This window comes from Melanerpes formicivorus, unplaced genomic scaffold, assembly GCF_026170545.1.
Source record: "Melanerpes formicivorus ecotype bairdi unplaced genomic scaffold, bMelFor1.0.p_v2 SCAF_11, whole genome shotgun sequence".
In the NCBI taxonomy this organism is placed as follows: Eukaryota; Metazoa; Chordata; class Aves; order Piciformes; family Picidae; genus Melanerpes; species Melanerpes formicivorus.
In genome coordinates, this window is record NW_027142363.1 from 18,802,344 (window position 1) to 18,826,805 (window position 24,462).

Consider the following 24,462-nt stretch of genomic DNA (forward strand, 5'->3'; position numbering starts at 1 on the left):
ACCCTCATTGTCAAGAAGTTTCTTCTCATGTTCAAGTTTGTGTTCATTGTTTCTTGGCTTATTACTGTGCACCACCAAAAAAAGCTTGGCCCCCTTCGCTTGCCACCCAGCCCTCAGATATTGATAGGCATTGATCAGATCCCCTCTCAGCCTTCTCTTCTCCAGACTAAACAGCCCCAGGGCTCTCAGTCTCTTTTCACAGGGGAGATGCTCAAGTCCTCTAATTGTCCTCCTGGCTATCCATTGGATAAGATCCATTTCCACCAGGCTGCTTTCCAGCCACTCTGCCCAAGCCTGTGGCATTGTCAGAAAGACAGAAAAATTCCTTCAGAAAACCAAAAACAGTCTGGAGAAGAGAAGACTGAGAGGGGATTTAATAAATGTCTATAAATATCTGAGGGCTGGGGGCTAAGAGGGAGGGGACAGGCTCTGCTCAGTTGCACCCTGGGATAGGACAAGGGACAATGGATAGACACTTTAGCACAGGAGGTTCCACCTCAACACGAGGAAGAACTTCTTCACTGTGAGGGTCACAGAGCACTGGAGCAGGCTGCCCAGAGAGGTTGTAGAGTCTCCTACTCTGGAGACTTTCAAGACCCACCTGGATTCTATGGTCCTGCTCTGGCAGGGGTGCTGGACTTGATGATCTCCAGAAGTCTCTTCCAACCTCTAACATCCTGTGATCTACTAGGAGGAGCCAGACTGGCAAGATCCAGGATAGCCATATGTGTAACACCTTACTTCTCTTTTCTTCAGTGGAAACCAATGCCCCAGTGTGTTCCACCAAACGTTTTGCACTTCAACCATATAGACAGCAAAGTGAGAACTGGCGACAAGCACAAACAACTGCTGCATGAACCCTGCGAGATCTGGCCTGCAAACACGCCACACAGCTTGCAAAGTTAACCAGGACACCCCAGACAGCAAACAGGTGCTGCTTAAATATGAAGCCTTGCAGAATGAGTTGAATTAAACCAGCAGAAAACAAAAGTTATTACTTTCCACCCTCAAAATGTCACAGGGTCACAATACTGAACATCACCCTCCCCCACAACCTGAAAGTCACAGCTAAGAATGTTCTGACTTTCAGACACACACCAGACACGGGGCTACAGCTGGTAATACTCAGCTATTGCTTCCCCTGTGAAGCACCAAAACCATTTGAAAGCAGTTCACAAGAAGCCTGCTGAACTACAAAATGAAGAGCAAGAGTGTGGCACCACGCAGTATGAGCTGACACGCACAGACCTTGAGAAATGTGACACAAACTTAACTGAAAAACCAGAGCAGGAGAGACCTCAGGTCTCTAGTTCAGCTTCCTCTTCAAAGTAGGACAAGCTCTGAGCTCAAATCAGGTTGCTCAGGGCTTTGTCCACACGGGTCTTCAAAACCTCCAAGGACAGAGATAAGGCACACAGAAGGACCTACTCCTCTGTTTGACTGGGAGAAAAAGATTTTCTCTCTACAGTCTGCTGCACCCTTTCTTGTTTCAGTTCACATCAGCTGGCCTTGTTGTCCCACCTTGCACCGCTTCAGGGGCTTGGGATTGCTGAAGGCCACTATTACCATTAAAGACTGAGGTGATTAAGGCACTAAGTACCTCTGTGATGAGGCCCTCATTGCCATTCAGCACCTTATCCTAGCCTTCCTGGACTAGATGATCTCTCGAGGTCCCTTCCAGCCCCTGACATTCTGTGATTGTGTGATGCCTCTTCCTGTCTATGTACCTATCACAGAATCACAGAATTAATCAGGCTGGAAAAGACATTCGAGATCATCAAGTCCAACCTATCACCCTACACCATCTAATCAACTAAACCATGGCACCAAGGGCCTCATCCAGGCTCTTTTTAAACACCTCCAGTGATGGTGACTCCACCACCTCCCTGGGCAGCACATTCCAATGGTCAATCTCTCTTTCTGGGAAGAACTTCTTCCTAACCTCCAGCCTAAACCTCCCTTGGTCCAGCTTGAGACTGTGTCCTCTCCTGTCACTGGTTGCCTGGGAGAAGAGACCGACTCCCACCTGGCTACAACCTCCTCTCAGGTCGTTGTAGAGAGCTATAGAAGCTTTTCTTCTTGTCTTTTGTGTCTATAGTGGTTTCAGCTGTGTCAGAGGAAATTCTCTTCACAGCAGCTCACATACTTCTGTGTTTCTGTTTGTGACCCAGTGTTGGTTATACCCAGAGGTTTCAGGTGCTGTTGAAGGGTACTTGCATAGTTTCAAGGCCTTTTCTGTTTCTCAAGCTGCCCTGATGGCAAGCAGGCTGGGGGTGCATGAGAACCTGGGAAGGGTAGCCAGGCAGGACAGCTGACTCCAAGTAACCAAAAGGATGTTCCAGATCATAAGATGTGCTCAGCAATAAAAGGTGGGGGAATGTTACAGGTTAAGGGACTAGTTTCCTAATTCTAAATAAGTTTTTCTAGAGAATTCAAAGGGGCTGAACAGAATATGAAAGATGAATTTATCCCATTTCATTGGGTCTGCAAATTTCTATATAGTTTGGGAACGTAGAGTGTTCTCTCTCTCTTCTCCTGTTTTTCCACTCTTTTGCTACCTTTCTGGCCTTTGCCTTTGTTTTTCTCCTGTTTAAGCTATCCAGTGGTGCAGTGGGGGGAGGTAAGGTAGCATGGGGGGGGGGGGGCAGAGCTATTGAGGAGGGGGTTGAGCTGGGCTATTGTCTGGTTTTAGATGTAAACAGATTTTTGTATATGTTTATTACCTCTTGTATATGCTTATTACCTCTTGTATTTAGTGCACTGTTGTATTTAATCTACTGTTGTAAATATTAGTTCCATTTTACTTCCAAACTCAGTGTAGTGCCGTAAAAAATTACTTCTTGAGGTAAACCCACCCCAGGGGAGGAGGGGGAAGTGGGTACATTTGGAACTACCACATTTGTCTTCCTAAGCCATTGTTACATTTGGTGAAGCCTTGCTAACCATCTTCCTGCTGATGGGAATAGGTAATTAATTCCTTGGTTTGGTTTGCTTGCACACTGCTCTGCCCTCTAACCCTAATGCACAAACTCTGAGGTGCTTCATCATCTGCCCCACAGCTGAGCTCCATGCATTTGACCATCATCCCAGAGCCATATAGTCACAAGTGACACCTTCTAGATCACTCCTGGCAATGTCATTGAATCCCACATGGAAAAGCAGCAGGGGGCCAGAGAAGCCTTGGCAGTCTTTCCCCAACATTCCAGATCCTGGCAAGCAACAAGCCTCCCTACATGATAGTCCAGGTCAGCAGATTGGAGTCTCCACCCCCAACAGGGAATTGCAACCTTCTCCTGCTGTTCCTGCATGGCTCAGATTTAGCCAGCTTAAGGGCTTCATAGGATGGAGCACCAAGATCCTCCTCACCTACAAAAGCACCAAATGTGTTCTGCAATTGCAGATCTTGAGGTGGAGCAGCAGCCTTCCTGTTGGTGTCACAAGTTCTAAAGCTCAGGCTTTCAGATCTGCCATTGACGCACAGACCTTTTCTGCTCTTCATCCAGGAAAGTTGGGGGGTTGGCCTCTTGAAGCCTCAAGGACTTGGAGAAGATCTGTAAAGCCTAACCTTAAAACTCAACCACCCCAACCCATTGTAAACCCACCTAGTTGCCCTGCAGCATGCCAGCACCTCCTACATCATCATTGGTGGAGTCTCTGGACCCTTTCTGTGCCAAATGCTACACACAGTCTGTTGGACTCAAACTAACAACTCCAGTTATAGAAAAAAATAAAATTAAATTAAAAAGAAAGAAGGCATATTTTTAAAATATGAATAATATGAACTAAAGTCCTTACAAGTCATTGATACTGTATGTGCACATTTGAGCTCAGTCAAATTGGTTCAGAAGCTGCATTTACATGACAGCTCTCCAAAGACTACTGGATTAGCAGTCTTTGGAGAGCCTACAGAAGCACCAAGGTCCACACACTACTTAAAGTTTTGCACCAATGAAAATTTGTGTCTCTGAGAACCTCTAAATTACAGGTTCTCAGGCTCAGAAAAGGTAAAACCCAAGACTATTTAGCAGGGTATTTCCAAATTGGTTGAACCCCAGGGAAGATCATTTGAGAGCAAGGCCCTGTATCCTTTATTTTTAAGCAGCCTATTAGAATGCACTCCCAGTCAGGACTCAAAGCTTATCCATTGATTTTTGTGTGTGCCAAGTAATTTCTCCTCCCTGCTTAGCAAGCTTTTAAATCCTAGTCTCATTTTGCTGTGGACAGAATCACACAGTGTTATGCTCTGAGTTCTCCATAAGCCATCAGGAGGTGGTCAGAGGGAGAAGGCAATAGAAAAAGGATTCGAGCTGGCTCCAACCAGTGATTCTTCAAACACTCCTCAGCATTCAGACTGCAGCAAGACTTACTGAACAGAGGCAAACAACTCTCCCACTCTCCAAGGCCCATGCTGCAAAAGAGCTCTAGAACCTGGTGCTTTAATTGCAGTTTTCCCTTAAGAGAGATGCAAAATGGACAGGATTCTTGGCTCTTCAGTTTTCTTCTTAATGCTGTTCTCTCTCTTAACAGGAAAGACCAAAATGTAGGGCTGGGGGGGTTGAGCTAACTCTACAGCTACTTGGGTAGGCTGGAGGCACTGGAGTTATCTCCCTGGAGATTGTCTGCCTTGCACTCATTCATATACACACAGCTGCAGCTGCTCAACCGCTTTTGTTTTACTGGATGTTTGAGTAAAGAAAAAACAACCAACCCAACGTTTACTGTGCAGGCTCTTGTTTGTCTATAAAAGTTTCCACTTATTAAGAACCACATCTAAATATTGTTAAGAGCTGTCTCCTCTCAGAGAATTTGATTACAGCAACATAAGTGTGCGTAAGCTGTCAGAGCCAGGGGAGTCACCTAGAAGGGACCACACAATCAAGATGTTTATAAACTCTTCAAAGGAAACCAAGAGCACAGTTTGGACAGAGGAATAAGAGCACACCTCACAAAAGTGCAGATGGTGACAAACTGACAGGAAGGCACTTCTGACATCCCCCAGAATTCCCATTTATCACACTACTGAAGAGGACTGCAAGAGCCTACAATGGCTTAAAAGTGCTTCCTAACTTATAGGTCCACGCAGTGACAGTTTTTAAATCAATCTCATTTCTAAACCAGGTTACCTTAGAATCATAGAATTGTTAGGAATGGAAGAGACCTCAAGGATCATCCAGCTCCAACTCCCCTGCCATGGGCAGGAACACCTCACACTACAGCAGGTTGCTCACAGCCACATCCAGCCTGGCTGCAAAAACCTCCAGGCTTCCACCACCTCCCTGGGCAACCTCTGCCAGTGTCTCACCACCCTCATGGGGAAGAACATCTAATTTAAATCTCCCTTGCTCTAGCTTGGATCCATTCCCCCCCAGTCCTATCACTCCCTGACACCCTCAAAAGTCCCTCCCCAGCTTTCTTGGAGCCCCCTGCAGATATTGGAAGGCCACAATAAGATCTCCTCAGAGCCTTCTCTTCTCCAGACTGAACAGCCCCAACTCTCTCACTCTGTCCTCATAGCAGAGATGCTCCAGCCCTCTGCTGATCCTTGTGGCCCTTTTCTGGACACCTTCCAGTCCTTCTCAAACTGTGCTCTAAAAAATTCATACTGCTAGGCAAATTTATCTTGTGGGGTTTGTTTTGTTTGTTTCTTTTGAGGTGAAATTTTGTCTTCCTGGAAAGCTGGAGATGACACTGAAGCAGATATGCTAAGAATAAAGCCTCACATCTCTTAAGCACAAACATTCCTCGTTGCTGAAGCGCTGTGCTAGATTTCTCCTCAGGAACTAGACTACAACAGCATCCTTGTTTGCACAGTAATTCAGGATGTGAGAAAACACACCATGGACAGTAAGCTCAAACTAATTTTATCTTAACCAACTAAGGCTGGCCTTAAGCACATCCCTGCCAAGGTAAACAGCTTGTTACATTAACAGCCAAAAGCCAAACCCCTTTTAAGCCAACAGCAAAATAAAAAGGCAAAGTTAGGATAGAGAAACCTGGCTTCTCCTTTTGGTGTATTTTTCTTCAAAATGCCATACCCCATATGGCCTGAAAGTCAAACCTGCCCCAGATTGCAAACTATTAAGAGTCTTTCTGTTGGAGGAAGGCATTTTTCATGTTAAAATTTAAATCAAATAACAAAAGCTGTTTATTTTGATCTAGAAGGGGCCTGTTCATTCCCATGTAACACAATCAGCTACCCCTAGCCCTGGATTAGCATCAATCCAAACTGTAACATAAGGACTCATGAAATGGAATCAAAGCTAATTATTAACAACCCTGCTGGGGGCTAGCACAGTACAACTCATTATTGTAATGTCAGAGACAAAGAGATGTTTTTCATTTAATGCTTAGTGCTTTGGCTTTACAATAAAATATTTGAAATATTAATGCTGTGAACTAGGAATTCATAAAATGGGTTGGGTAGAAAGAACCTTAAAGAGCATCTAGTTCCACCCCCCTGCCATGGGCAGGGACACCTTCCACTAGCCCAGATTGCTCAAGGACTCATCCAGCCTGGCCTTGAACACCTACAGGGAGGAGGCATCCACAACCACCCTTGGGCAACCTGTTCCAGTGTCTCACCATCCTCACTGGAAAGAACTTCTTCCTAATCTCCAGTCTACACCTGCCCTCCTCAAGCTTCAATCCATTCCCTCTCATTTTACAAGCCCTTGTAAAATGTCCCTCCCCAGCTTTCCTGTAGCCCCTTCAAGTACCAGAAGGCTGCTCTAAGGTCTCCCTAGAGCCTTCTCTTCTCCAGGCTGAACAGACCCAACTCTGTAAGCCTGTCCCCACAGGGGTGGATCTCCAGCCTTCCTCTGGACCCACTCCAGCAGCTCCACATCCTTCCTGCTGGGAGCATCAGAACTGGACCCCAGGTGGGGTCTCACAAGAGCAGAGGGGGAGAATGACCTCCCTCATCCTGCTGGTCACACTCCTTTTGATGCAGTCCAGCATAGCAAATGTAACCTCTCAGCTATATTTAAAAATCAGCATACCTGGATTAAATGATACCAATTAAAAGTTTAATTATTCCCACCTTTCACTTCCTAAAATTAGTGGTACATAGGCACTTGGAATGATTCTGTTGAGAACTACAAATGGTTTTCCTATGGATTAGTTTGTTGCCTTGTCACATTTTACATCAAAAGTAAAACCTTGTGTCTTACAACTGACCTATTCCACTCTCAGAACCACCATTTCTTTAATATCTGAAGACAGAAATGTCTCAGTTTATGCTGTTTGCAATTAACTGTACTGTGTCTTTCCAATTAATCAAGAAAAGAAACAAGAGATTTGTTAGTGTGCAACAAAAGCTGTGTTATTAAATCAGCTTCTGGTGACATCTGAAGTGTGTGGGCACAATGGAAATGTTATTAATGTCTCTGGCACTGTTCCACCCAAGTAACAGCATTCATATGGCAGCACCATCTTCTGCAGCAGCATGGCTCCACATCCAAATGCAGACCTTAAAGCTAGTCAGAAATGGCAGTGGAAGAGTTAAAAGTTTCTCTAGGTAAGTTTTATGTTCACACTTTTGTTAGTCACTCATCTTCATGTGAATGATAAATACAGTATCTTGCACTGATTGACCAGAACAACAGAACTGAAACTAGACAAACTACCTTCAAGTATTCTACACTAAAGCTTTAATTTCAAGTTCAAATTACATCTCCTCAGAAGAAAGGGCAACAGAGCTTTTCTCATTTGCATAAAGCTAACTGCTCAGAAGTGAAAAAGACTGAGAGCATGAACAGGAATAGAATCATAGAATCACAGAATCAACAAGGCTGGAAAAGACCTCAAAGATCAAGTCCAACCTGTCACCCAAGACCTCATGCCTACTAGATCATGGCACCAAGTGCCACATCCAATCCCCTCTTGAACACCGAATGCTGCCCTTAAGTCACACAGGAATCTCTCAGTGATGACAGCAAGCTCCATGCTCTCTGCTACCTACAGGGAGCTGATCAATTATCAAAATCTCTTAATTGAGCTGCAATGTCTGCCTCTTTTTAACCCCACATTTATCCTATATACAAAGCGTCAGCTGGTAGCAAGTACCTGTTTTATTACCATTTTCATTGTAAGTACATTTTATAACAGGTTAACAATCTAGCCACGAAGTTCCACCTGCCTCAAAACTTGATAGACAAGACTTCACTTCAAATGTGCTGCTGTTTGAGAGCCCAGGTACTAGCTGGTGATTATAGCACATTTTAAGTGCTTACGGACAGGCTGCAATAAGTCTTTTAGCAAAATATTAGGGGTCACTAGGAGGGAAAAGAGCAGTACCTTTTAATAGGCCAAATAACAAGCATAACTTATGTTCTGAACTCAAATATAAAAACCAAACCAACCAAAAGAATCACCAAGAAAAAAACCCAAACACACAAAAACCCCAAACAAAATGAACAACCAACCAACCCCAAAACAAAACAAACAAAAAAACCCAACCCAAAATCAAACCCAACCCCCAAACTACACTGAATTCCATAGTGCTGGTTTCCTAACACAGACCTAAGAGCACCAGAAAGCCTGAAGAGCAAATATGACCTACAAGGCCTGTTGATTTCTGGACTCTAGGAACACTGCTCAGCTGGCACGCCAATGACATGTGGGATGCTGTAGTGAGGGAAGAGGAGAAATTAGATTCATGTAAAGTCTGGCAGGATTTACTCCAGATGGCTCAGCACTGAAGAAAAGGGAAAGCACTGGTATAGCCACTGAACACCCATCTGGAGCTCCAAAAGTACTTCCTATCCACAACCACCACAGCTATTGCAGACATCAGGCTATAGCTTCTCTGTGATGATTATGACTACATGCCTGTTAGCATCTGGGAAGGAAGAAGAGCTCAGATGGAGTTCTTTCTACAAGAGAACAAAAGAATCTGTACTTTGTAAAGACTCAACCCTCTCAATGCCATTACAGTTTATAATACTAGATGAGGGAGCCACTGAATAGGCATCACCCTAACAAAAAAAACCCAAACAAACAAAAACCACCCAAGAAATGCCCAGTGCCATGTGCTGCCTCTGAAATGTACACACACTAAAAACAATTAAATCACAGAATGGTTTGGGTTGAAAGGGACCTCCGCAGGTCATTCAGTCCTAGCCCCCTGCAGTCAGCAGGGACATCCTCCATTAGATCAGGTTGCTTAGAGCCTTGTCCAGCCTGACCCTGAGGAATTCCATGGATGAGGCCTCAACTACCTCCCTGGGCAACCTGTTGCAGAGTTCCAGCATCCTTATGGTGCAGAACTTGTTACTAACATCCAATCTTAATCTCCTCTAGTTTCAAGCCGTTGCTCCTTGTCCTGTCACTGCAGGCCTTTGCAGACAGTCCCTCTGCAGCCTTCTTGTAGCCCCCTTCAGATACTGGAAGGCTGCTCTTTGGGCTCCCCAGAGCCTTCTCTTCTCCAGGCTGAACAGCTCCAGCTCCCTCAGCCTGTCCTCACAGCAGAGGTGTTGCAGCCCTCCTAATAATTTCTGTGGCCTTCCTCTGAACCTGTTCCATCAGGTCCATGTCCTTCCTGTGTTGAGGGCTCCAGAGCTGAATCCATTACTCCAGGTGAGGTCTCTGGCAGAATCACCCCTCTCAACCTGCTGGCCATGCTGCATTTGATGCCTGGCTGCCATTGGCCTTCTGGGCTGCAAGAGCACACTTGACCATCTTCATATTGTGTACTAGATAGCACTCAACTGTCAAAACTTCAGAGCCTGTAGATCAGTAACATGTACCTGGTATTATTAAAACCAGACTAGAAGTATGAGTGTTGTTCTGAACATTATCTCAGATGGGCTTGGAAGATTTCACTATAGATGCCTAAGCTGTTACTATCACCACCCATCTTTGCCAAAAGTAGCAACCTTGTTGCACAGGAGGAGGATGGGGAGAATAAGGCACACTCCTCCTCATCTCAGCCACTTTTGCTCCATGTACTGAAAAACATGGGTTTATATTAAGTAAGGAGACTGCAAAGTGCTGTGCAGATACATCCTGTTGGGGTATTCCTGCTGCTGGAAGTGGCAATTTCTGCAAGAGGAGATTGCTGGCAGCAATAGCTCAGTACAGCCAAAAACCTTATCCTGTCTTACAGCCCTTCCCTGTGCAATACCAAACGTGGGGTCCTAGGGCAATTTCCAATCTACAACTTTCCCTGTTTTGTAGAACCCTCTGTGCCACAGAGGTTGCAAAATATTCACCCTGCCAAATGTAAAGGCTACAAACCAGAACTGTGTTTTCAATGATCAGAATCATGGAACTGTTAGGGTTGGAAGGGACCTCAAGGATCAGCCAGTCCCAAACCCCCTGCCATGGCCAGGGACACCTCACACTACAGCAGGTTGCTCACAGCCACATCCAGCCTAGCTGTAAAAACCTCCAGGCAGGAGGCTTCCACCACCTCCCTGGGCAACCTGTGCCAGTCTCTCACCACCCTCATGGGGAACAACTTCTTCCTAATGTCTACTTTAAATCTCTCCTCCTATAGCTTAGATTCATTCCCCACCCCCGTCCTATCACTCCCTGACACCCTCAAAAGTCCCTCCCCAGCTTTCTTGTAACCTGCTTCAGATACTGGAAGGCCACAAGAAGGTCTCCTTGGAGCCTTCTCCTCTGCAGACTGCACAACCCCAACTCCCTCACTCTGTCATCACAGCAGAGCAGCTCCAGCCCTCTGCTCATCCTCACGGCTGTTCTCTGGGCACCTTCCAGCACCTCCAGATCCTTCCTGGAACAGGGGCTCCAGAATTGGAGACAGTGCCCCAGGTGGGGTCTCACACCAGAGTGGAGTAGAGGGCAAGAATCACCTCCCTCTACTTGCTGGCTATGCTTAACTTGATGCAGCCCAGGCTCTGCTTAGCTCTCTGGGCTGCAAGTGCTCACTGCTGGCTCCTGTTGAGCCTCTCATCCACCAGCACCCCCAGTCCTTTTGTTCAGGGCTGCTCTCAAGCCAGGCCCTGCCCAGCCTATATTGTTGCTTGGAACTGCCCCAACAATGCCTTATAAACTGTCACAAAGAGATGTTCTGTAAAAGTGAGAACCCAGATCTGATGTAGAACAGAAGTAATCAGCTTTGTCTCCCCCCCCCCCCCCCCCCCCCCCCAATTCTCATGTTCTTTTACATAAATCTAAGCACAATCTGCATATTTAACCTACAAAAGTTTGTGTTCAGAGGAAAATCAGACTCATTGTGGAACTTCTCAGTCGTTCATCCAGTCTGACCCCCCTGCAGTCAGCAGGGACATCCCCAACCAGATCAGGTTGCTCAGAACCCTGTTGAGCCTCACCTTGAATATCTCTAGGGAGGGAACCTCAACCACCTCCCTGGGCAACCTGTTCCAGGGTTCCACTACCCTCATACTAAAGAACTTGATTCTAACATCCAATCTAAATCTGCTCTTCTCCAGCTTAAAGTCATTGCCCCTCATCCTGTCACTGCAGGCCTTTGTAAACAGATTCTCCCCATCCTTCTTGTAGCCTCCTTCAGGTACTGGAAGGCTGCTATTAGTTCTCCCTGAGCCTTCTCTTCTCCAGGCTGAACACCTCCAGCTCCCTCAGCCTGTCCTCACAGCAGAGGTGCTCCAACCCCCTGATTATTCTCGTGGCCTTCCTCTGGACCTGTACCATCAGGTCCATGTCCTTCCTCTTAGCTCTATGTACAAGAGCTTGTATCATAGGGAACTTGCATTTCAACACTGTGATCCAATACAAGATCTGCATGCCTCCACTAACCTGTAGATGATATTGAAAAATGGCCTAAATCCACCTGAGGTGTTAAAAGAAAACCCTAACTTGCTCCACTGTGTGAGCAACAATGGAAGGCAGAGTAGGAGCGTTTGAGAGCAAGACACATTGGATGAAAACAACATTTCTTTTTCTTAATTAATAACAAAGACTCATAAGGTGGTTGTTCACAATCCTTTGCAACTTGTCTCTTTACATCAGGATCTTTTCTTTTCTTTCAAACTGTGGTAAGAGCAAGAGTGGGCCAAAAATCACTGCCTGTAAAGATTCACAAGTTTCAGATAACCCTTGGGCAACTGAACTTAACATTCACCTCAGCTCCTATGTGTTGCCTCTGTGCATTAAAAAAAACCTTTTCAAATTCTAACTTAACCATTCAGAATGCAACTCCAGAGAAATAAGTTTTAGAGATACTATCTTTAATGTCTCTGTTTTCTCAGCCAAAATCAGTTTCTGCAGGTAATCTCTTCTGGCTGTCACAATAAATGGAATTCACAAACCAACCTACTCCTCTTTTTTCTTTTTTTTCTCTTATGAACAAAAATGTTCCCACATCACAGCCATTAGTTTGAGAGAGGTTCTCCTGCCCCTCTACCTGGCCCTGGTGAGGATGCATCTGGAGTATTATGTCCAGTTCTGGGCCCCTCAGGTCAAGAAGGACCTCAGGGAACTGCTTGAGAGAGTCCAGCAGAGAGCCACAAAGATGATTAAGGAGTAGAACATCTCCCTTATGAGGAGAGCCTGAGGGAGATGGGGCTCTTGTGCTTGGAGAAGAGGAGCCTGAGGGATGGCCTCATTCATGTTGATAGAGATGTGCAGGGTGAGTGTCAAGAGGATGGAGCCAGGCTCTGCTCGGTGATGCTCAATGCCAGCACAAGGGGAATGGTGGAAGTTGAGGCATAGGAAATTCCACAGAAACATGAAGGAAAAATGTTTTCCCTGTGAGCATGCCAGAACACTGGAACTGACTGCCCAGGGGTGTTGTGGAGTCTCCCTCTCTGGAGATATTCACAACCCACCTGGATGAGTTCCTGTGTGATCTGCTCTAGGTGCTCGTGCTCTGGCAGGGGGGTTGGACTGGACGAGCTTTCAAGGTCCCTTCTGGCCCCTAACATTCTGTGATTAGTTTCTCTGTCTTGCTTTTATGGTGATTTTCAAAATCCCATCTATCAATCAGGCCTGAGCAAGGAGGCACTTCCATTAACATTTTTATTTTCCTTTTAGCTTGGAGAAGTTCTCTGATTGTGAAGAATGCAAAGCCTTCCAAAAACACAGTAGAAGACACAGCTCTTCTAAGAAGATATCTCCCATAGTAGGTTAAAGAACTACCTGAAGAAACACTCACTCCTACTTCCAAGAGATCTTCTTTAATGCTTCTGACTAGACTAAACCTCCAAAAAGGAGATGCTACACAGAGCTCCTCTTTAGAAGAACAATCCTGAAAGCACAGACTGATACAAGCCCAACAAGTACATCTGAAAGCTTGCTACTGAGTTCCATTGCTAGTAGGAACAGCTTGTGATGGGATGCTCCAACAGGGAATTTGAGCCACTGCATGCTGGCTGAATGTGAACACTCAGCAGAGCTGTGCATGGAGTGAAAGCACAAACAACAGTCAGCACTTAAAGAGGAGAGAAAGAGGAGGAAGCAGCAGGATGGAGCTGTGTGGAACCCAAGTAAACATAAACAGAGACAAGGAAGCCTACTGTTTTGTAAGTAATCACTCTTTTGACAACCTCCTCCTCCCATCCACCCCCAGTTACTAACACTGGTACTGTCTGGAACAGAGCGAAGCATCTGGACAAGGAAGCTCAGATGCTGGCACAGAATCTTTCCTTCTGTCCACGAGGGCAGCATGCAAGTCAAAGCCACACAACCAAGAGAACTGAAGAGGACAGAAAGAACACTGCCACTTGACCACTTCTTCCAAGGCTAAGCAGAAAGCTCTATTTTTCCCTCTTCTACCTCCATCATCTACTGCCTCATTCTCCATCCATTTGGAAAATCTTCTAATAACCTCCCTGCTTTCCCCCGACACAAGCTCTTGGAGCTAAGGAAATTGCAAGGCAAAACTAATTCTACTCTTCAGAGTGTCTAGAGAGGCAAAGAGCATTTCTTGCACTTACGATCACTGCCTTGTAAGGCTGCATTTACATCAGCTCCTTGGTTTTGGTTCCCGAGACACTGACAGACTTGAACAGACAGGAACTGAAATTCTACTTAAAATAGCAACATCCTGCCTGTAAATTCTCCAAATTAAAGAAAAAAAAAAAGCAAAACCAACCACAAACCACCAACCTGGAACTTCAGCATTTGGCTTTGCTGACTTCCACCATCCTGTTTTATCCCACAGACCAAAGGCGCCACTTTGCCATCAGAAAATCTGCAAAAAAAGGTGGCCAGCAAAACACAACTTGCAACACACAGCTCAGCATTTGCCTTCCAGGGTACCAATTTCCACTCTGAAAAAGCTCAGTGGCCTAAAGCAACAGTTTCAGCCAAAGACTCCTTATTTCACAGGATCATAGGGTTGGAAGGGATCTCAGGAGATCATCCAGTCCAACCCCCTGCCAGAGCAGGAGCAGAGAATCCAGCACAGGTCACACAGGAGCACATCCAAACAGGGCTTGAAAGGCTCCAGAGAAGGAGACTCCACAACCCCCCTGCATAGCCTGTTCCAGTGCTCTGTGACCCTCACAGTGAAGAAGTTGCCCTTCATGCTGAGGTGGAACCTCCTGTGCTGCAGCTTACATCCATTGCTCCTTGTCCTAACGCAGTGTGCATCTGAGCAGAGCCTGTCCCCTCCCTCTTGATCCCCAGCTCTCAGATATTTATAGACATTCATTAAATCCCCTCTCAGTCTTCTCCTGACTATCCACCCCCAGGGCTCTCAGCCTCACCTCACCAGGCAGTCTCCAGTCCCTTCAGCATCCTTGTAGCCCTCCCTTGGACTCTCTCCAGCAGATCCCTGTCCCTCTTGAGCTGGGGAGCCCAGAACTGGATGGGATATTCCATGTGAGGTCTCAGCAGGGCAGAGTAGAGGGGGAGCAGAACCTCCCTGGATCTGCTGGACACACTCCTCTTAATGCATCCCAGAATACCATTGGCCACAAGGGCACATTGGGGTCCCTAATTCTGCAGTGAAATTCATAAAGGACCACCCTTAGTTTTGCTGAGTTCCCCACCAGATTGTCATCAGAATTCTGCATGCCATTACATCTTTACACAAGGAGTTTTAAGACTGTGTTAATGAAGTATATAGAAAATCTTCCAGAAAAGAGAAGTAGTGCACCTGAAAGATGAGAGAAAGATGAATCTGAAGGAAGTGTGCAAGAGAAGAAAAGGATAGAATCACAGAATCAACCAGGCTGGAAGAGACCTCCAAGATCAAAGATGACAGAGCATCAGGTATCTGACCAGATTAAAGGTGAAGAATATCCTTCCTGAGCAACAGGTGAGAAACAACGATGTAATTCCTTGAGAACAGAGAAACACACAAAATCACAAACCAAACAGAATAAACCACCACCAAAACACAATGCACGAGGGGGAAGAAGCATACAGGCACTTCAACAAGCAACAGGAAGAAGAGGAACTGCTTACTGACAGAATGAAGTGAAACAACAAGAAACACACAGGGACAAGACTATTTTCTGCATGACTGTGAACAAAATATCAAATATATTACAGAACCACAGAATGTTGGGGATGGGAAGGGACCTCCAGAGATCAACCCCCCTTCCAGGGTAGGTTCACCTAAAGAAGGTCACACAGCAACACATCCAGGCTGGTGTTGAATGTCTCCAGCATACCCACCTGTCTGGGTAGCCTGGTCCAGTGCTCCATCACTCTTCAATTAAAGAAGTTCCTCCTCATGTTTAGATGGAACTTATAGTATCATAGAATTGTCAGGGTTGGAAGGATCATCTAGATCCAACCCCCCTGCCAGGGGCACAGACACCTCACACTACATCAGGTTACTCAGAGCCACTTCCAGCCTGCCTTTATAAACTTCTAGGGATGAGGCTTCTTATGTTCAGCAATTGCCTTGCAGAGGAATATTTATTAACAGATCTCTCATGACTCTGCAATCGGTGCAGACAACTTTGAACTGTCAGACTTGATGAACTATGGTTCCTCATGAACTAGATGGCATCTTATTTCAATCCTCCATGAACCACAGTCAGATAATTGAGATGTCAGCTAATCCAAAGCACTATTTATAGGTGCTTCACCCCCCAAAATTTCACTCTTGTAGATAAGTAGCAAGTTTAATACAAATCAAAGCAAGCAATTCTGAAAGGCAGCATGAGGAGAGGCTGAGAGACCTGGGGCTGTTTGGTCTGGAAAGGAGAAGGAGGGCTGGGGGTCAAGAAGGAGGGGACAGGCTCTGCTCAGTTGCACACTGCGATAGCACAAGGAGCAATGGATGTAAACCACAGCGCAGGAGGTTCCACTTCAACATGAAGGGCAACTTCTTCACTGTGAGGGTCACAGAGCCCTGGAACAGGCTGCCCAGAGAGGCTGTGGAGTCTCCTTCTCTGGAGCCTTTCAAGCCCTGTCTGGATGTGTTCCTGTGGGACCTGTGCTGGTTTCTGTGGTCCTGCTGTGGCAGGGGGGTTGGATTCGATGATCTCCAGAGATCCCTTCCAACCCCTAACACCCTGTGTGATCCTGTGAAAAAGACCATTTTAGCTGACCTCAGTGGTAAAACTGACAAGCGCATTTCAACTGTTTTTAAGTGCAGCTAAATAAAGATATTTGATGAATTTTAAGTGATCAGCAAATACAAGGGACTCCCATATAAAGTCTCAATGAAAATAAAGATCTTTCCCATTTTAGAAGGGACATAGGAGGAAAGAGCAACTGTCTGGGCAGACAGTTAACATTAAACATTAACATTGAACATTGAACATTAAAACTCAGTTCCAACAGAAGATGACAGCAGCAGTAGCAGTGAGATTTCTCTCCCAGCTGAGACAGTTTCCTGCAACAGAAAGAGCTGATCTTTCCTGTACACATTAATTGGCTGTTCAAAGGTATGTTTCTTCTCGTCACACAGGACACCCACTTCAAGGCTGCAGCAGCACTCAGTCAAGCAAGAAACAAAACAAAAAAGTCACACAAGGTGCTTTTTTTCCTGCTGTATTAAGACCTCCTGTGGCAGTTTGAGACTAGGTGCCTTTAAGAACCACAAAATACAGACCTCCAGAGGGGCCAAAGCATCCAGGAGATGGACCCATAAGTCCTACATCCCTATTAAACTGGCTGCAAAAAACAGTTTTCTTCCTTTTCCCCCTCTTTCTCTCCTCCCAGGAAGGATGTCCAAGCTCTTACCTCTTTGGCAGGGGAGTGAGACCTGGTGTCTGCCTTGGCAATGCTGCTAATTAGGCCTGGAGCTGCCTAATTGGGGCCTCGAGCACCTGGGCTATGAGGAGCAGCTGAGGGAGCTGGGGGTGGTCAGGCTGGAGGAGAGGAGGCTGAGGGAGACCTCACTGCTCTCTACAGCTCCCTGAAGGGAGATTGGAGCAAGGAGGGGGCAGCCTCTTCTCCTTGGTGGCAAGAGACAGGACCAGAAGAAATGGTTCCAAGCTGTGCCAGGGAAGGTTCCAGCTGGGTGTTAGGAAATATTTTTTCACTGGAAGGGTCCTTACACATTGGAATGGTCTGCCCAGGGCAGTGCTGGAGTCACCACCCTTGGGGGCATCCAAGCAGTGTGTGGAGCTGGTGCTTAGGGACATGGTTTAGTGTTGACTCTTCAGTGCTGGGTTGAGGGTTGGACTGGGTGAGCTTGGAGCTCTCTTCCAAGCAGATGTTTTCTGTGATACTTCTAAAGAAATCCCCAGGCAGAGTTCAAAAGGCATCTCCTTACACTCACACTAAGCTTATTTAGAACTTTGGGATATTTTCGTCACGTAACTGTTCAGTGCTCTGTACCACATGATCCTTGCTGCTAAAGAAACTGTTTCAGCACAGACATCACTTAGGATCCACAACTGTGGGCAACTCTGCATCCTAAAACAGAAGCAGAAATCCTCAGTGACACCCCCAGTGGAATATAATCTGCTACAGGAATGAGAGCAAGCATCCTTACCCCTTCCACTGCTCACTGTCCAGGATGCTCCCTCCTCTACAGCAGGGTTAAGTTAGGAACAAAGCACCACAACAGCCACCTCACCTTGGGGCTTTTCAGTGGATGTTACCACTGCATTTTAAGAAGGACACTGAGACACTTGAACATGTCCAGAGAAGGGCAACAAGGCTGGGGAGGGGTCTGGAGCACAGCCCTGTGAGGAGAGGCTGAGGGAGCTGGGGTTGCTTAGCCTGGAGAAGAGGAGGCTCAGAGGAGACCTTCTTGCTCTCTACAACTACCTGAAGGGAGGCTGTAGCCAGGTGGGGGTTGGTCTCTTCTCTCAAGCAACCAGCACTTGAACAAGAGTACACAGTCTCAAGCTGCACCAGGGAAAGTTTAGGCTCAAGGTTAGGAGAAAGTTCTTCACTGAGAGAGTCATTAGTCATTGGAGTGTGCTGCCCAGGGAGGTGGTGGAGTCACCATCCCTGGAGGTGTTCAAGAGGGGACTGGATGTGGCACTTGGTGCCATGGTTTAGTCATGAGGTCTGTGGTGACAGGTTGGACTTGATGATCTTTGAGGTCTCTTCCACCCTTTGTGATTCTGTGGTTCTCAAGAGTTGGTCTCTACTGATGCTTCCCAATTATCAACAATACAAAAAAAGGCAGGGGGGGAAGTCAACTCCATTTGCTAATATAATCCATGACTAGTGGAATAAGCTTTTACTATGTGCTCTCTGTGTGAAGCAAACTGTCAGCAATTACTTTTACATTAGCTGAATTACTTAATCTCGATAGCTCCTCTCTCGTTCCCCTCCCCCTAATGTATTCTTCCATCACTCCTCAGTGTACAGAATGCAGATACGCTCTTCAGTTACTTCCTCCCTTTGCATCCACGGAAATGATCCACTCCCTGAACCAGGATTTTGCCTTCTGTGATCTTAAAAACACAACACAGACAGGAACCATACATAATCCATCACTGGGTTTTTTCTCAGATTGCTCTGTAACAGCAGTTTCAGAGCAAAACAACAGAGAGCATCCCTGGGGCTGTTTTCTCTCCTTTGATCCCCTCAAGGCTAACCTGCTTACAGCACTTCAGTGACCTCCTGCTTCACTGCTTACAGCACTTCAGTGACCTCGTAACATTTCAGACCTGAGATTTCAGCTGCTCATTCCACATTACCAAGCTCTCATTTTTCTCCTCCTAACACGTGTCCCTTCTCCTTGAAGTGAGGTAGGCATCAGTGTATTATCTGTAAGGTCAACCCTGATCTGCTAAGATGAATTCTGATGCACTGCTGGTAGAATGATTACCAGCAGTATGGTCAAAAAATAAGAGAGACCCCTCTAACCACCAGTGATTAGAAATTACAAAAGCAACCTGAACAACACTGCAGACAAATGGCAAATATTGCATTAGCAGGAGTTTAAACAGAAATATGCATCCACTGAGCAGTAATCAAACTGCTTCTTAAGAATGTGCTTTAATTACTACATAAACCTCCCTAAAGCCATGAAGAAGAAATACCTTTACTAGCAGCTCTGCCATAATTTTCCACCTGTGAAGCTTTGATTAATACAAGCTGGTTCTATTCTATTCTAAAAAGGAGCAAGAATTTTGCTGTTTATAGAAATCATCTACTTTAACTATTCTCTTCTTTATCACAATTTGTGATCTCAAAGCAACAGTTAGTATAAAACAAACACACACACACACCACTACAGTGGAGACACTGACAAAAGAAGATCTACTGAAAAATCATAGATCATAGAAACAACCAGGCTGGAAAAGACAAGCAGAACAGATACCAACATACAAAGACTGCACAATCAGAAACTTCCACATCCACTCCTATTTATGTGTTTTATATTTCCAGATTTCAGACCCTTGTTTTGCTCCACTTGGAAGGCAACTCTGACAATCTATTATGATAGAAACGTGTCACTGTCTCATGATTTCTAGGGGGGTGGGGGGGAAAGAGCTTCGAGTCAGCTATTTTTGTATGAAATTTTATACAGGTTACTGAAAGCATTTTCTCACAGTTGGTGAAACTTCATTTGAACTCAGATCATGAAGACATTCACAGGCTGTGAACAAATGGAAATCTGATCCTGAACAGACCCAATGCAACCGCATTCCTGTGAGAAAAAAACAAACCCTAGCAATGATAACAAAAGAATTAAAACAAGTAACAACCCACGTGAGGAGGAGAATAAAGACTTTATACATGTTGGGGAGGATTTTACACAACATATCCTATGCAAAGTTTCTTTAGAATCATAGAACCAGAATCACTAAGGCTGGAAAAGACCTTTAAGATCATCGAGGCCGACCCTAACCCAACTACCAGGGCCACTAAACCATGTCCTGAAGTACCACAGTTACAGCTTCTTCAACACCTCCAGGCATGGGGACTCCACCACCTCCCTGGGCAGCTTGTTCCAACCCCTTACCACTCCCTCAATCAAGAAGTTTTTCCTCATGCCCAACCTAAACCTCCCCTGGCACAGCTTCAATTCATTGCCTTTTGTCCTGTCGCTAGGTATGCGAGAGAAGAGACCAACCCCAGCCTCACTCCAACCTCCTTTCAAGGAGCTGGAGAGAGCAATAAACTCTGCCCTCAGCCTTCTCCATACCAAACACCCCCAGCTCCCTCAGTGTGACACTCTCCAAACCCCTCCCCAGCCTTGCTGCTCCTCTCTGGACACGCTCCAGCTGGTTCAAAGCTTATTTTAAAACTCAAAGTCAAACAAACAAACCAACCAACCCCATGCGAACCACCTTCCCTGTGATTTTTACCTTACTCAGCTGGAGCTGCTCATGTTTTCCAGGATGCCAAGGATGACACATGCTACCCCTGTTTAAAAATGCCTTACAGCTGTTTTGCTGAAAGGCTCCAAACCATTTTGGAGAGAGAACTCAAAATACCTCCAAGAGCAGTTGAGGACCACAAACACTCCTACCACCTTCAGTACGGGATTTATACAGCTTCTGCTACGCTCAGGCCTCAAAAATGCTTTGGTTTAGACACGAGTGCAGAGCTGCTAACCAGCTGAAGTTGCCATGCCTCCCGTTGCAGGGAGCACTCTCCAAGTCACACCGCAGGGCCAAGCAAAAGCTTCGATGCAAGCACAGCTCTGGCTTGCTGGAGGGCAGCGTGGCACAACATGCAGGAAATGTTCTCAGAGTGCTCCCTCTGTTGATGCTTCGATAGAGAGAGGGAGAAAGAGGAAGTGGCATGTCTGAAACACTCTAACGAGAATATAGTGAAGAAGATTAAAAGGTATAGGTTTAGGGGGGGAAGCAGGATAGAAGTTGAGGGCAGAGGATAGAGAATTTGGAAAGAGTAAAAACAAAACTCAACCAAACAAAATAATTAAGAAGGGAGGGGGAGAGATCACAGAGTGCTAAGGGTTGGAAGGGACCTCCAGAGATCATCCAGTCCAACCTTCCTGCCACAGCAGGAGCACCTAGAGTAGATCACACAGGAACGAATCCAGGTGGGTTTGGAGTATCTCCAGAGAGGAAGACTCCACAACCTCCCTAGGCAGCCTGTTCCAGTGCTGTGGAAAGGGCACCTCGAGCAGGAAAAGGGCACCCCGAGCAGGAAAAGGGCACCCCGAGCAGGAAAAGGGCACCCCGAGCAGGAGAGAACAATCAGCCTCTCACATGGATTCTATTTTTATGCTTTTAATTGCATTACTTGTTGGTGTGGCATTCCTTTGGTGTGTACAAACTAGCTGTGGTATTTCACAGCAAAGCATCTTTCTCAACCACTGCTGTAAAACAGTAACAGCTGTCTGGCAGCATTAGCAACCTAACTGGTTCAAAGGGCACAAAACTGTCTCTGGATCCAAATCAGCAGAGATGGTCAGAGTGATTTCCCATTAACAAAAGCAAGATATCCTCTTTTTCCCTTTCCAAACAGCAAAGGTTTAACAATAGCTTGACAAATATTAAGATGGGGGAAAAAAATACTGATGATTGAAATGGTTATTTATAACCTGGTATTCACAAGCACTATGAAAAAGCTTCAGCTGCTTAGCTTCTTAGTGGTGTTATTAAACAGGACCCATTCCTCTTTTAATGCACTAAACTGACTGTGCTTTTAAAGTGAGCAAAGCCTGCATAACAGGGGAAGAAAGGATGCTCCATCTACTGCAGAAGCTGGAAGGTGTGTCTCAGCTGACACAGGGAAGTGCACAACATCGGTTACCTTGTGATGATGGCAGATAAAGATTGCTCTCTAGGCTCAGACTTGCACTCTTGCATTTTCTGCATCTGCCAAGCAGTATTTGAAACCAGTTTCCCCCCCCCCCCCCCCCAAGAAGCTATCACACCTTCTCTTTATTTTGTTTTCTGGATCTGCAGCTTCATGTGGGCAATCTGATGTGGGAGCAAGTAAAGCTCTTGCAAACAAGACTGGGGAGTTCTCTAAGGAGACGCAAAGCTAAGTAGTCTTAAAAAAAAAAGAAAGGCAAAAAAAAAAGGCAGGACTAAACATGATAAACCTGAAAGCAACAACAAACAATCAACCCACATACACACACAAGCCCCCACAAAACACCACCTCTTCATTTTGCTGACATTTAAGGAGGGGAACCAAACTTGTGCCACTGTAGATACAATTATCTTTAAAGTCTTTGCTTTGCCCCTCTTTTTACACCTGGAGAACTACCACCATCACTTCATTCAACCCTGCTGTCAAATCCATTCCAAGTCTAAATGAACTCACCTAAAGGTACTCTACCTGTAACATCTCAGAAGAACTCACAATACATCAACAAAGCTGTGTTTCTTATGAGGTTTGAGGTACATGCTGTAAAAAACCTTGGAGCCATACACTGAACTGGAGAAGGCTCCAAGGAGACCTTCTTGTGGCCTTCAGTATCAGAAGGGAGCCTACAAGAAAGCTGGGGAGGGACTTTTTAGGGTGTCAGTGGGAGGAGTGGAAAAAAAAAACAACAACTAGAAATGGGTAGATTCAGATTGGATGTTAGGAAGAAGTTCTTCACCATGAGGGTGGTGAGAGACTGGCACAGGTTGCAAAGGGAGGTGGTGAAAGCCTCATCCCTGGAGGTTTTTAAGGCCAGGCTGGATGTGGCTCTGAACAGCCTGACTTAGTGTGAGGTGTGCGGGCCCATGGCAGGGGGGTTGGAACTGGATGATCCTTGAGGTCCCTTCCAACCCTAAAAATTCTATGATTCTAATATACACACAGGTGCAACATACACCGGGATGAACTAATAACAATCACAGAATTATTGAGGCTGGAATAGACCTCTGAGATCAAGTCCAGCCTATGACCTAACACCACCACAATGGGCCATACAGGAAACACAAAGGGTTAAAATGGAAGGCATACAAGTATGTAAAGAATAAAATATTAGACATCTTAATGGTGTAGTACCCAAAGAATTCAGATCTTCTGCACTAAGTATCATTCCAAAATGCTAACAATACTGATAATTAGTTTTATTTGACATCTCTTAGAAAGATATGGCTTTCATGCTACTCATGTCTTCACTTCCCTTTGCAATTTTTCTGCTTGTTTTTTTAACTACAGGAATCATTCACCACTCAAAGCTATGAACAGAAGCGAAACCCTATCTACTTTCCCTCCACTCCCAGTTTGCAAAGAAAAGTTTGACTGAATCACAGGGATTTGGTAAATTCATTACCCAAACAAGCTTTAAAGAAGCCAGATGTGTACAACTGAGGCCAGCCCAAGGCAGGAAAGGGTGGGTAAAAAGAATAAAGATGGCTTACACTGCTAAGTTACAGTACTCAAAACCCTTTCTAGACCTCCACAAATTCAAGCTACTTCACTGGCCCTTGCTTTCCTTAACCTTTAATACTGTGAAGCTAAAAAAAAAAAACAACAAAAAAGGCTAATATTTGGACAGCACAGTGAGCAGAAATCAGAGAAGTCTTATTGTATTGCAGTATGAAGTTAATAGGAAATAAATGCACCAAGAGAGCCTAAGGAAACAAAAAACAGACTGTAAAAAAATTATTTCCTGCAACATGTCCTACTGAAGGCAGATTTTGCTCTAGTCAACAGTTATAAACCCTAAAACTCCTTACAGCATGATCAAAGAATCACAGAATGTTAAGGATTGGAAGGGACCTTGAAAAATCATCTGGTCCAACCCCCCTGGCAGAGCAGGAGCAACCTAATGTAGATCACACAGGAATGCATCCAGGCAGGTTTCGAATGTCTCCAGTGAAGGAGACTCCACAACCTCTCTGGGCAGCCTCTTCCTCTAAAATCTTATCTGTTGCTACAGAAGACCGAAGTTGAGAGCTGTGTTTGCTCTCAGACAAATCAACCCTAACAGAGTCTTCTATAATGCACCCAATTAAACGTGGCGGTCTGGGATGCTGGCCTACTGTCAGCAGCATCAGAGTTCATCGGGATCAATACAACTGAACGAGCTGCATAATGATGAACCCATTTCAGCCTGAACCGGAGGACTAACTGAAAGTCAACTGCAAAAAGCTAGCATTAAATCTTGCAACATATAGCAGCTGTGCGTTGCTCCGATAGTACCCCACAAACTACTCTCTCTCCAAGAACAAAGAGACAATTTTTTCCCCCTACTATGTTCCCAGCATCACTGTACTACAAGAG

The 24,462-nt window shown here is 45.5% G+C and overlaps 1 protein-coding gene across 2 annotated transcripts in view; it reads right to left on the minus strand.

Moving 5' to 3' along the window:
- The window catches only part of SH3KBP1 (SH3 domain containing kinase binding protein 1), a 203,010-nt gene that overhangs the window by 176,901 nt on the left and 1,647 nt on the right, over positions 1-24,462 (minus strand). The gene's annotated exons all lie outside the window — the stretch shown is intronic.